Source organism: Moschus berezovskii, chromosome 19 (assembly GCF_049115385.1).
Source record: "Moschus berezovskii isolate FMDL1 chromosome 19, NW_MosBer_1.0, whole genome shotgun sequence".
In the NCBI taxonomy this organism is placed as follows: domain Eukaryota; kingdom Metazoa; phylum Chordata; class Mammalia; order Artiodactyla; family Moschidae; genus Moschus; species Moschus berezovskii.
In genome coordinates, this window is record NC_142478.1 from 68,295,101 (window position 1) to 68,307,689 (window position 12,589).

Consider the following 12,589-nt stretch of genomic DNA (forward strand, 5'->3'; position numbering starts at 1 on the left):
ACCTGCCAGGTGACTTTACCAAATGAGGTGCGCTTGAAACTCCAAAAACGTATGTCCCTGGCACTTAATTGTTGTCGTTGTTAAGCTGCTAAGTCATGTCTGACTCTTCTGAGCCAACCCCATGGACTGCAGCCTGGTCTGTTACAGCCCAATCCTCTGTCCACGGGATTTCCCAAGCAAGAATACTGGAGTGGGTTGCGCTTTCCTTCTTCAGGGAATATCCCCCAATCCAGGGACTGAACCCACGTCTCCTGCTTGGCAGGCAGATTCTTTACCACTGACCCACCTGGGAAGCCCTTAGCACTTAATACTTGAACTAAATCCCTGCTGTTGCCAATGTAGCCAAGTTGTAGCTGCTGTGACCGTCTTTGGACTCTAACATTGGCTCCTCCCTAATCATCTCCTTGGCACACACATCCCTACAAGAGGATTTGCAGTGATTTCTCAGCCAAGTATTGGAGGTCGTTTTTGTAGATGATATTTGTCATATTCTGCCTACAATGCAGGAGACGCAGGTTCTATCCCTGGGTTGGGAAAATCCCCCAGAGGAGGAAACAGCAACCCACTCCTATTCTTGCCTAGAAAATTCCATAGACAGAGGAGCCTGGCAGGCTCCATGGGGTCGCAAAGAGTCAGACACAACTGAGCATATGTGTTAATTGTTTACAGGTTTTGTCATTCTTTGGCTTTGCCACTTAAAGTAAAAAAGTAAAAGTAAAGTGAAAAGTTGCTCAGTCGTGTCCAACTCTTTGCAACCCCGTGGACTATACAGTTTATGGAATTCTCCAGGCTAGAATACTGGAGTGGGTAGCTTTTCCCTTCTCCAGGGGATCTTCCCAACCCAGGGATAGAACCCAGGTCTTCCGCATTGCAGGTGGATTCTTTACCAACTGAGCCACAAGGAAACAAATATTTTTCAATCATGAATTCTTTCAGTATTTTCATAGTCGCATTGTTCTGCATTTAATTCCTTGATGTACACGCTGAATACCCATTTTAATTACGAGAAAGTTACTGACACTTGAATAACCCTCACCTTACTCACTGCTTTGAAATTCCATTGTTATCCAACAGAAACCTGTGTGCACACTCAGCTCTAAATCTAAACTTAATTCTGCACTGTCCAGGTTGCTCCAGTAACAATATTTTGTTTGCTGTATCTTGAAATGATCCACAAATTAAAAAAGCCTAAAAGTGCTCAAAAATTTCTGGCTGTTCCTTTAAATGTATTTTTTCAAATGAACTTTAGAATCCTTGCAATGAATTCTGCTGCTGCTGCTAAGTCGCTTCAGTCGTGTCCGACTCTGTGCGACCCCATAGATGGCAGCCCACCAGGCTCCCCCGTCCCTGGGATTCTCCTGGCAAGAGTACTGGAGTGGGGTGCCATTGCCTTCTCCCAATGAATTCTAGACTATAACAAATTCTGTCATCCTGTTAATTTGAGGTTGTATTAAATTTAGACGTTGATTTAGTTCCCCCAAGTTGCACAGTCCTCACTAAGATTTCCCTGGAATATCCGTGTGTCCAGGCTTCCCAGGTGGCTCAGTGGTAAAGAATCCGCCCACCAATGCAGGAGACGCAGGAGACTTGGGTTTGATCCCTGGGTCGGTAAGATCCCCCCGGAGAAGGAAATGGCAACTTAGTCCAGAATTCTTGCCTGGGAAATTCCACGGACAGAGGAGACTGGCGGGCTGTAGTCCTTGGAGTCTAAAAAGAGTCGGACATGCCTGAGCAACTGACACTGTCACTCTTCCCAGGCATCGCAGGTTAATGAATTTAGCTCTTTTCTATGCACAGGAAGATGCAAGAGTCTGGGCTCGTTGACATCATTCCTTTGATAAGCACCTTTGCTGTCTAGGGCTGGTATCCTGTTCTTTCCCAGCCTGAGTCCCCATCTGGGTGCACCGACGGGGGTGGCTGCAGTGGCTGAGGGCTTGGCAATGAGCCATCTCTTTCCATCCTGAGTCCCCTCGTGGCTCATGGCAGGAGAGGGCAGCTGCGGTAACTGCTGGTAGCAACATCTTTTGTTTACTGATAAGACAGCAAAGGATTTTCATCCACGAGGGAAATAAGGCGACCAAAGCTGAGATTGACACAGCAGTGGAAGTGCGGAGCCTTAACCACTGCACTCCCAGGGAAGTCCCAAGAAATCATTTAGCCTTAACTAGAATGTTCAGTTCAGTTCAGTTTGACCCCATGGACTGCAGCATGCCAGGCCTCCCTGTCCATCACCAACTCCTGAAGTTTAGATTCATGAAGACTAAAGATCCATCAGAAACAGATACCAAGGAGTGTGGGTCTTGAGATACAAACTAGGTCCACACTAGGATCTACCAGTTCCTGAAACAAGTGGGACAGAGCTGGAAGCAGCCCCTAAGCCTCCTAGCCCAATGGGATGGACTTTTGTTGGAGGAGTGGGATGAGAAAGCCAGGGCAGTCATTACTAATTGATTATTGTGCTCTTCCCAGCCAGACCTGGATGTGGCCTCAGATTTTCTTAAACAGAGCTCCAGAATTCCAGAACCAACCAACTGGAGCTGGACATCAAGATGAAGCCTGACCCAACAAAACCATAACTCAAAAAGATGCATGCTTCCTATGTTCATAACAACACCATTCACAATAGCCATGACATGGAAACAGCCTAAACGTCCATTGACAGCTAAATGGATAAAGAAAATGGAAATACACACACTGAAATACTACTCAGCCACAAAAAAGAATGAATAATGTCATTTACAGCTACATGAATGGACCCTAGAGATTATCATACTATGTGAAGTAAATCAGAAAGAGAAAGACAAATACCATAGGGTATCACTTACATGTTAAATCTAAAATATGACACGAAAGAAAGTGAAAGTGTTAGTTGCTCAGTTGTGTCCCACTCTTGCGACCCCATGGACTATAGCCTGCCAGGCTCCTCTGCCCATGGGATTTCCCAGGCGAGAATACTGGAGTGGGTTGCCATTTCTCCAGGGGATCTTCCCGACCCAGGGATCGAACCCACGTCTCCTGCATCTCCTACATTGGCGGGTGGATTCCTCACCACTGAGCCATCTATACAAAACAGAAACAGACTCACAGGCATAGAGAACAGACTTGTGGTTGCCAAGGGGTAAGGAGGTGGGAAAGGACAGACTGGAAGTCTGGGATTAGCAGGTGCAAACTGTATATAGAGAGTGGACGAACAACAGGGTCCTGGTAGAGCCCAGGGGACGCCATTCAGGATCCTGTGATAAACTGCAATGGAGAAGAATAGGTATGGATAACCGAATCACTTTGCTGTACAGCACAAATTAACACATTATAAGTCAGCGATACTAAAATTAAAAAATGAGTTTAAAGAAGCTATGACCGAGAATGTTGGAAAAACTAATATACATATATAAGCATTTTCTTTATTCATTCGTCTGCCGATGGAGACATAAATTGCTTCCATGGATTAGCTGTAGTAACTGATGCTGCTATGAAAATGGGTGTTCAGATATCTCTGAGATCTTGCTTTCAATTCCTTTAGGTATACACCTAAAAGTGAAGTTGCTGGTAATTCTGAGTTTTTTAGTAACCGCCACAGTGTTCCTTAGTGGCTGCAGGTTTTAAACCCCCACCAACTGTGTGTACAAAGTTAACAATTCCTCCACATCCTCACCAACACTTGTCTTGTTTCTTTGATAGCAGCCCTTGTGATGGATGTGAGGTGGCACCTCCTGTAGTTTTCCATTTGTCTTTGCTAATGATTAGTAACGCTGAGCATCTTTTCACGTTCTTTGACCACTTGTATATACTTTGGAAATAATGTCTATTCAACTCCTTTGCACGTTTTTAATTGTAACATTAGTTTTTTGTTATTAAATTTATAAGAGTTCCTTATATATCCTGACACTTTTTCTATGTATCCTGAATATTAACTCCTTATGTTGTTGTTTAATCGCTAAGTCGGGTCCAACTCTCTGCAACCCTATGGACAGTAATCCTCCAGGCTCCTCAGTCCAAAGGATTTTCCAGGCAAGAATAACTGAAGCGAGTTGCCATTTCCTTCTCCAGGAAATCTTTCCAACCCAAATGTCGAACTCGAGTCTCCTGCATCAGCAGCCAGATTCTTTACCACTGAACCACCAGGGAAGCCCAACCCCTTATGAATAATCTTCAGATATATTCCCTCAGTTGTCTTTTATTTTTTTACTCTGTGTATTGTGTCCTCTGATGTACTTTTAATTTTGATGTAGTCCACTTATATATTTTTATTTTGTTGCCTGTGCTTTTTGTGTCACATCCAGGAAATCACTGCTGACCTTTGAGGACCTACTTTATAGCACAGGAGACTCTTTAATGTTGTGTGGCAGTCTGGGTGGGAGGGAGTTTGGGGGAGAATGGATACAGGTATAGGTATGACCGAGCCCCTTTGCTGTTCACCTGAAACTAGCACAACATTGTTTGTAAATCGGCTATACCCCAGTACGAGTAAAAAGTTCAATAAAAATAAATACATAAAAAAGGGAAAAAAAGAAAGCATTGCCAAACCCAATGTCATGTAGCTTTTGCCCTGCTTTCTTCAAGTTTTATAGATTTTGGTCGTATGTTTAGATATTTGATCAGTTTTGAATTAACTTTTGTATATGGTATAAAGTAGGGGTCCAGCTTTATAATTCTATGAATATTTATGGCATTTCTTCCTGTTTCTCCCTCAACCTTGGCCATTACACAAGCTTTCCACTCACTGTCCATGTGGATGCCTCCACCAAAGCAGCTGTCTCACCTAGAATAGAGAGCCATGAGGTGGCACTGTTGTCTCTTGTGAATATGCTGCTGCTGCTGCTGCTAAGTCGCTTCAGTCGTGTCTGACTCTGTGCGACCCCATAGACGGCAGCCCACCAGGTTCCCCGTCCCTGGGATTCTCCAGGCAAGAACACTGGAGTGGGTTGCCATTTCCTTCCCCAATGTATGAAAGTGAAAAGTGAAAGTAAAGTCACCCAGTCGTGTCCAACTCTTCGTGACCCCATGGACTGCAGCCTACCAGGCTCCTCCGCCCATGGGATTTTCCAGGCAAGAGTACTGGAGTGGGTGCCATTGCCTTGTGAATATTGGTGACCATAAATCTACATCAGCATAATTATGGAGTGGGCTTCCGTGATAGCTCACTTGGTAAAGAATCTGCCTGCAATGCAGGAGACCCCGGTTCAATTCCTGGGTCGGGAAGATCCGCTGGAGAAAGGCTACCCATTCCAGTATTCTTGGGCTTCCCTTGTGGCTCAGCTGATAAAGAATCTGCCAGCAATGCGGGAGACTTGGGTTCAATACCTGGATTGGGACGATCCCCTGGAGAAGGGAAAGGCTACCCACTCCAGTGTTCTGGCCTGGAGAATTCCAGGGACTGTGTGGTGTCACAAAGAGTTGGACATGACAGAGCGACTTTCACTTACAATTATGGAATGTGCTGCAATGCAGGAGACCCAAGTTCGATGCTTGGGTCAGGAAGACCCCCTGGAGAAAGGAATGGCTACCTACTCGAGTGTTCTTGCCTGGAGAATTCCATGGACAGAGGAGCCCGGCGGGCTGCAGTTCATGGGGTCGCAAAGAGTCAGACACGACTGAGCCTGAGCGACACGCGCAGACAAGGCCTTCCCGTGGGGCTTCGCATCGCTCGGTCCTCTCGAGGACCTGCAGGAGGAGGCGGTCAGTCACACAGAGGCGGAGTTGCTTACCCAAAGTACAGAGCTAGGAGGCATCAGAAGCAAGATTCGCGTCCACAAGCCAGGGGCAGAGGATTTCTGTAGTCAAACTGTTGGCGTACCAACACCGGCTGTCCCTGCCTGGGGAAAGGCTATTTTTCTTTTTTCCTGAAACTAGATGCTTCCTACCCTTTAGGTGTTGAGATGGTTTTTTTTCTATGAAATTTGGAGACAGTAGATTTGTGGTGGGTTTTCGTGTCTTTAGTAACCAAAATTAAAAATTCCTGGAAATTCCCTAGGGGTCCAGTGGTACAATAAAAGTCCCGCACGGGGATAAAGTGATTTAATGTGTGTATAGACACATGTATATATTCTTTTCCAGATTCTTTTTCATTATAGCTTATTAGCATTTATTTAGATATTTTTAAAAATTTAAAGTGTAGTTAATTTACAATATGATGTTAGTTTCAAGTGTATAGCATGGTGATTGAGTTATACATACATATGTAATCTGTTTTTTTCCAGATTCTTTTCCATCTATGTGGAAAGAAAATAGGCCTTTTTGAATCTGGAGTTCGTGACAAACCACAGCAAGGTGCTTGCATGGCATTAGGACATTTTAAAAAATTAAAATATGTGCCAGTGGTTGGGGCTCTGTACTTCCACTGTGGGGGGCACAGGTTCGATTCTTGGTCCGGGAACTAGGATACCACATGGACAGTGCACAGCCTAAATTAATTAATTACTTAAATTAATTAATCCTGTAGGTAGATATTTGTGGCCTCCACAATATCACTATAAGATTCCTCTTCCAAATAAAAGTAAAATTGCTTTTTTACACCACCACTCATATGTGCAAATGTAGGACCATCTGCCCAGGAATAATTGTGCAGTCTGAGTTTAATTTCCATACATTTTGCTTTCCTGATTTCATAGGGTCAGAGTCACCTCTTTAAGCCTCCCAAAAATCACATTAATTGACTCTTTTAAGGCCCATGTAGCTTCCCCAAACTGTCTTTTGCACTTCAAAATTTAGTTGTTGAGAGAACGCTTCTGGCCCAAAAATTCTTAACAACTGACCAGCTCCTAGGAGATAATGGGAGGTGGACTCATCGAAAAATAAGCCATGAAGGAGGTGCATCCAGGTATCAGTGATGTGAGTCCCCGGGTGAGGGGCGGTTATTGTTTATGTGACAGTTCTTCTTTTGGTTTTCTGTGTGTTTGTTTTGCCGACCTGCCCCTTTGCAGCACTCAACATTACAGCAGAAGTGAGTGGGTCCCCGAGAACCACAAGCTGCTGTGGGGGAAGAGGGACCAGAACACCTGGAATACCCCCTCCCCTGCCAGAACACCCCCATGGTGGCCTAGGGACCACCAACAACCCTGTGTGTGCAGGCACGATCGCCCCTCCTCAAGTTAGGACCCAGAGGCGCATCCAAGCAGAGCCCCCTTGTTGCCAGTAGACAGCCCAGTGACACCAAAGGCAAGGCTGCGCTGAGATGTAGGCTCTGGCCTTTACTGCTGGTGGCCCTGATTCTGTCAAAGGCAGAGTGAGAAGCAGCCTTGTCGCTAGGGTCCCCTGGTTACCTGCCCAGGCTTTGTTGGCCACAGAACTGTCGGGTCATCACCCAGCTCACTTTCCTCTGGTTCAGGATCCACACTCCCAGGGTCTAAGCAGCAAAAGCTGACCTGAAGAACGGTTTGCTCGAGAAGCAGCCAGAGCTCAGGTTCCTGTATCCTGGATCTTACCTCTGGTCCGTCTTTGTTTCTAAAACAAACTTATCTCCCATCTGTGCATCCCTCCAGGAAACTGGAATCCCAAGACCTCAGAGAGAGTGTGAAGAGAAGGAGGGAGGCAGAATAAGGCAGAGTAGAAGACACCTAATGCCCAGATCTTGGTTTTTAAAGTCATGCTCCAAACAAAGAAACCAGGCCTTCCTGGAGAAGTAGCTGATCCACAAGGAGGCAAGACTCACAAAACAGGCCAGTACTTCCAATTCCTGCTGAGATCCTACCCCATCATTTTTTATTATTATCATCATTATTTTCTATTTTGTGAAAAGGTAACATATGTTTGTAATACTTTTTTAAAAAGCACACTGCTGGAAAGTGTGCACAATTCAGAGTAAGTCTCCCTTCCCTTACGTCAGTGAAGGGAACAGGACCCATCAGCAGAGAGAACAGAGCCACACACAGCAAGAGAAAATCAATCAGCCTCACACAGCCAGAGATACTGCTGTTTGGCTTGTCCTTTTTTCCTATCAAATCCACCCCCTTGCCCCATATCTTTCCATCAGCTTAAGTGACTCAAAGTGAGTGTCTTTTCTCTCCCAAGAGCCTTGACTGAGATCTGCTTTAGCAGCTCAATAACATAATTGTATCACTTCACTAAATTAACGATCCTGTGTACACCAAGAATCTCCATAAACACGATATCATTTGATTCTTATCCTCACAGGTGCACTGGGAGATGAAGAGATGAGTAAAATCAACACCTCTCCCACTTTATAGATGAGAAAACAGACTTAGAGGGTAAGGAACTATGTGCAGGAGGCCGTGGCTGTGAAGCAGGAGCCAGGCATCCTGGAGCCCTCAGAGACCATCTGGAACTCTTTTCACTCCCTCCCATCCTCTCCAGGCCTCACTCATAGGCACGTGCTCTGACTGGAGACTTAAATATAAAAGCTGTACCTATAAAACTCTTAGGAGAAAACATAGGGGCAAATAGGCATAATCCTGGTTTTGGATATGGTTTCTTAGATATGGCATCAAAATCACAAGTAACAAAAAATACATAAATTGGACATCATAAAAATTTAAAACTTAAAAAAAACACATTTTTGCACTATCTCAATAGGCCACTCTCAAGAAAGAAAAACGCCCACAGAATGGGAGAAACTATTTGCAAATTACATGTGTAATAAGAGTCTAGCATCCAGAATACATAAAGAATTCACATAGCTCACCAACAAAAAGACAATTCAGTTTAAAATGAGCAAAAGACTAGAATAAAATTTCTCCGGAAAAGTTATACAAATGGCTCACAGGCATATGAAAAGATGTACAACATCATTAGTCATTAAGATAATGCAAATCGCCCCTTCACACCCACTGGGATGACTATAACTTTTAAAAAGGAAAATAGTTTGGCAAGGATGTGAAAAGAGTTGAAATCCTTGTACACTGCTGGTAGTAATATGAAATGGTACAGTCACTATGGAAAAGAATATGGAGGTTTCTCAAAACATTAAGCATAGAATGGCCATATGACCCATGTCTTTGTCAGCCTGGACTGTTAAAAAAATACCATAGACTGGTTGGCTTATAAACAACGAAGATTTATTTCTCACAGTTCTGAAGGCTAGAAAGTCCATGATCAAGACACTGACAAATTCAGTGTCTGACAAGAGCTACTTCCTGATTTCTAGATGGCTATCTTCTTGATTTTTTTCACATGGTGGAAGAGGCCAGAGAGGTCTCCAGGATCTCTTATAAGGATACTAATCCCATTCATGAGGGATCCATCCCTCTGACCTAATCACCTCCAAAAGGCCCCACCTCCAAATACTGTCACAGTGGGGATTAGGCATCAACATGTAAATTTGAAGAGAACATAAACTCTTAACCTGTAGCACCCAGAAATTATACTCCTGGGTATCAAATACCCAAGTTAAAAACATTTGTCCACATAAAATCTTCTAAGCCAATGTGTACAGCTCTATTCATAGAAGCATTCTGTAACAGCCAAGAGGTAGAAACCATCCAGATGTCCGTCACCTAATGAATGGAGAAACAGAATGTGGGGATGTCCATACAACGGAATATTCTTAAGTCATAAAAAGGAACGAAGAACTAATATGTGCTGTAACATGGATGAATCTCAAAAATATTACGGTATGTCAAGGGAGCTGGATATAAGGGCTACATATTGGCTCATTTAATTTACCTGAAATCTCCAGAATATGCAGACTCATAGGTACAAAAAGCAGATTCATGGTTGCCAAAAGCTGTGGGGAAGAGGGAGACGGGGAGAGGCTGCTTAATGGGCACAGGGTTTCCTTTTGAGGTGAAGAAGTGTTCTGGAACTAGAGAGTGGTGATAGACTCAGCACATTGGGAGTAAATGCCACTGGATTGTCCAGTTTAAAATGGTTACACTGGTGAATGTTATGTGAATTTTACCACAGTAAATATAAAAGGCTTGCTGGTGGAGAGAATGTGGGATGAGAAAGTAAGAAGAAAATCAAGGCTCTCGGGCTTTTTTAAGGAGTTATGGACTGGAGGAGACTTAAGCACTGGCTGTGTGACAGTCCCCACTGCACCCACCCTCTTCCTTGTCTAGGCACGCTCATTCCCACCCCAGGGCCTTTGCACCTGCTCTCCCACGTGCCTGGAATGATTGAGATCTGCATTTATTGACATAGAGAGATGTTCATTTTCGAAGTGGAAAAGTAGGTCAGTTTTTTTTCTATTCATGTTCATAGAAACAGATGAACACATTCCACGGAATAATTTTATTAGCACAATGTATTCAACTGCAAGTAAAAGAAAACTCTGGGTCAGTGGCTTCACAATGAGGTCATGCCATTGCACCAGTAATCACTGCACTGCTTTTCAATTCCAAATTCATTCTTCCATAATAAATGGAACTGTTCAGGAATCTCTGACCATAAGCCACAGAAGCTGTCTTTGGCTAACTTAAGCAAAAGGCAATAAACTGGAGGAAAAATGGGTTTTCCCAGAGTCCAACGGAGGCTTCGTAGTCAGGACTGCGTTAACGTTGTCTCATTTATACTGAGCACGATGCCGAGTTTTCTCAGTACAGGGCGCAAAAGGGACACTGCAGGAGGAACCGGCCTTCCTCACTGGTTCTGGCAGTTGCACAAGGGGTCAGCTGCACAGGTATGAGACAAAGACTAGGTAGCAGTGAGTCTGATGGTGGGATTCTCAGACCCTGAAGAGGGCTTTGGGACCCAGGAAAGATTTCCTGTTCTGATCTCAGGGAGATTGTGACTCAACAAGCTGACCTTCAGTGCCAGCGCCCCTAGTGGTGAGTGGTTTAACTGCAGCAGAGAGAGCCAAGCTCCGGGTCCAAAAACCTGAGCAAACCCAGGTCCCACAGAAGCCCATCTTCCTGTTGCCACTAAAGCAAGCTTCATCAAATCCTTCCTTTTGGGAGAAAAGCTCCAGGTTTTCAAGGAAGGATCAGTACAAGTCACCTTCCCGTGCTTTGAGATTGGTAGGAGAAGGAAAACTTCCCAGGTGGCACTAGTGGTAAAGAACCTGCCTGCCAGTTCAGGAGACCTAAGAGACCTGGGTTCCATCCCTGGATTGGAAGATCCCCTGGAGGAGGGCAGGGCAACCTACTCCAGTATTCTCGCCTGGAGGACCCCATGGACAGAGGAGCCTGGCGGGCTACATCCATGGGGTCGCCAAGATTTGGACACGACTGAAGCAACTTAGCACATACACACGCGAGAGAAGGAAAAAAAAACATGGGTTTTAGGAAACACACACCAAAGTGGGGCTTGGGCGCCCTACTTTTCTAAAGTAACTCCATCATCTTAGGGGCACAGTCAAGAACAGAACCCCTGGATCATTCTCTTGGGCCCTGAGGTCAGAATTCTGACTGCTGTTCACTCGGTTGTTAGGTATTTTTGCTAACAAGCAACTGTTTCCTATTCTCCGGGCTCCAAGGGGACCCACCACACCTGCACTGGAGATGGTGGGGTGGTAGGGCTGTGAATGAGGCTTCCCTCCCCCAGCAAGGGGCAGGCGTGTGACCCAGGCCAGAGAGATGCTCCCTTTCTGCAACAGGACCTTAAATAGACGGAGTTCCTATCACCTGAGTGGTGACGCGCTAAACACCGTCTCCATCAGATGACTGCTCAAGCCTCTCTTGCTGGCCTTCCAGTGCTGCCTTGGTTTCACCCTGTTTCTGAGTCCTCCAGCCTCTCTTGGACTCTGGGAATGCCTGTTATCCTTCCCGTCTATTCCCTTTTGCAGAGTTAGCCAAAGTCAGCACCTATGGCTTATGGCCAAAGGCCCCCCAGCACTGACAAATGGAAAAGAGGGGACTCTGGATCCACAGCTGGATATACTGGAGTGGAGCTGGAATACTGGAGTGGGTTGCCATTCCCTTCTCCAGGGGATCGTCCCAACCTCGGGTTGGAACCTGTGTCTCATGTCTGCTGCATTGGCAGGCGGGTTCTTTACCACTAGCGCCACCTGGGAAGTCCGTCAGCCGCGACTTCACGGAGGAGTCAGTCTTTTTGCTGGTGGAGGGTGTGAAATATTAGGAGCACTACCAAAATGCGACAGACACACAAAGCGAGTCGATGCCCCAGGGGAAATGGCACCGATAGACTTGCTGGGTACAGGGTTACCACAAACTTTCCATTTGTAAAAAGCAAAACCCGCAATATCCGTGAAGTGCAGTAAAGCAAAGATTATAAAAAGAAGTATGCCTGCAGCAGTCGTAGTAGTAACAATAATAATAGTATAGGGCACAGCGAGCCTTTATGGCTGCTGGCCTTTTTCCCCTAGATCTGTGTGAAGTGCTTTACATTCAGGACTTCATTTAAGTCTCATGTCACTCCTACGAGGTGATCAAACTATATCCATTTTAAAGAGCAGAAAACAGCCTGGGAGACTGTCGGTAGTAGACCCCCCCGCGCCGCCCCGCAGCGGCACCTCCGAACCTGGCACACGGCAGACAGTGAATTACTGACGGTGTCCTTCCCGGCCCATAGCAGGAGGGTGGGCACGGAGGTGGTGGCGCTGGTGGGGTTCCCCCGGGAGGCAGGCGCCGGCGCCGGCTCCTCGGGGCGCGCGGGCGCGAGGGTGCGCGGGCGGGGAGGAGCCTCGCGGGGCCCCGGGCGGCCCGGCGGGGCCTGACGTCTGGCGCCTGGACCGCCG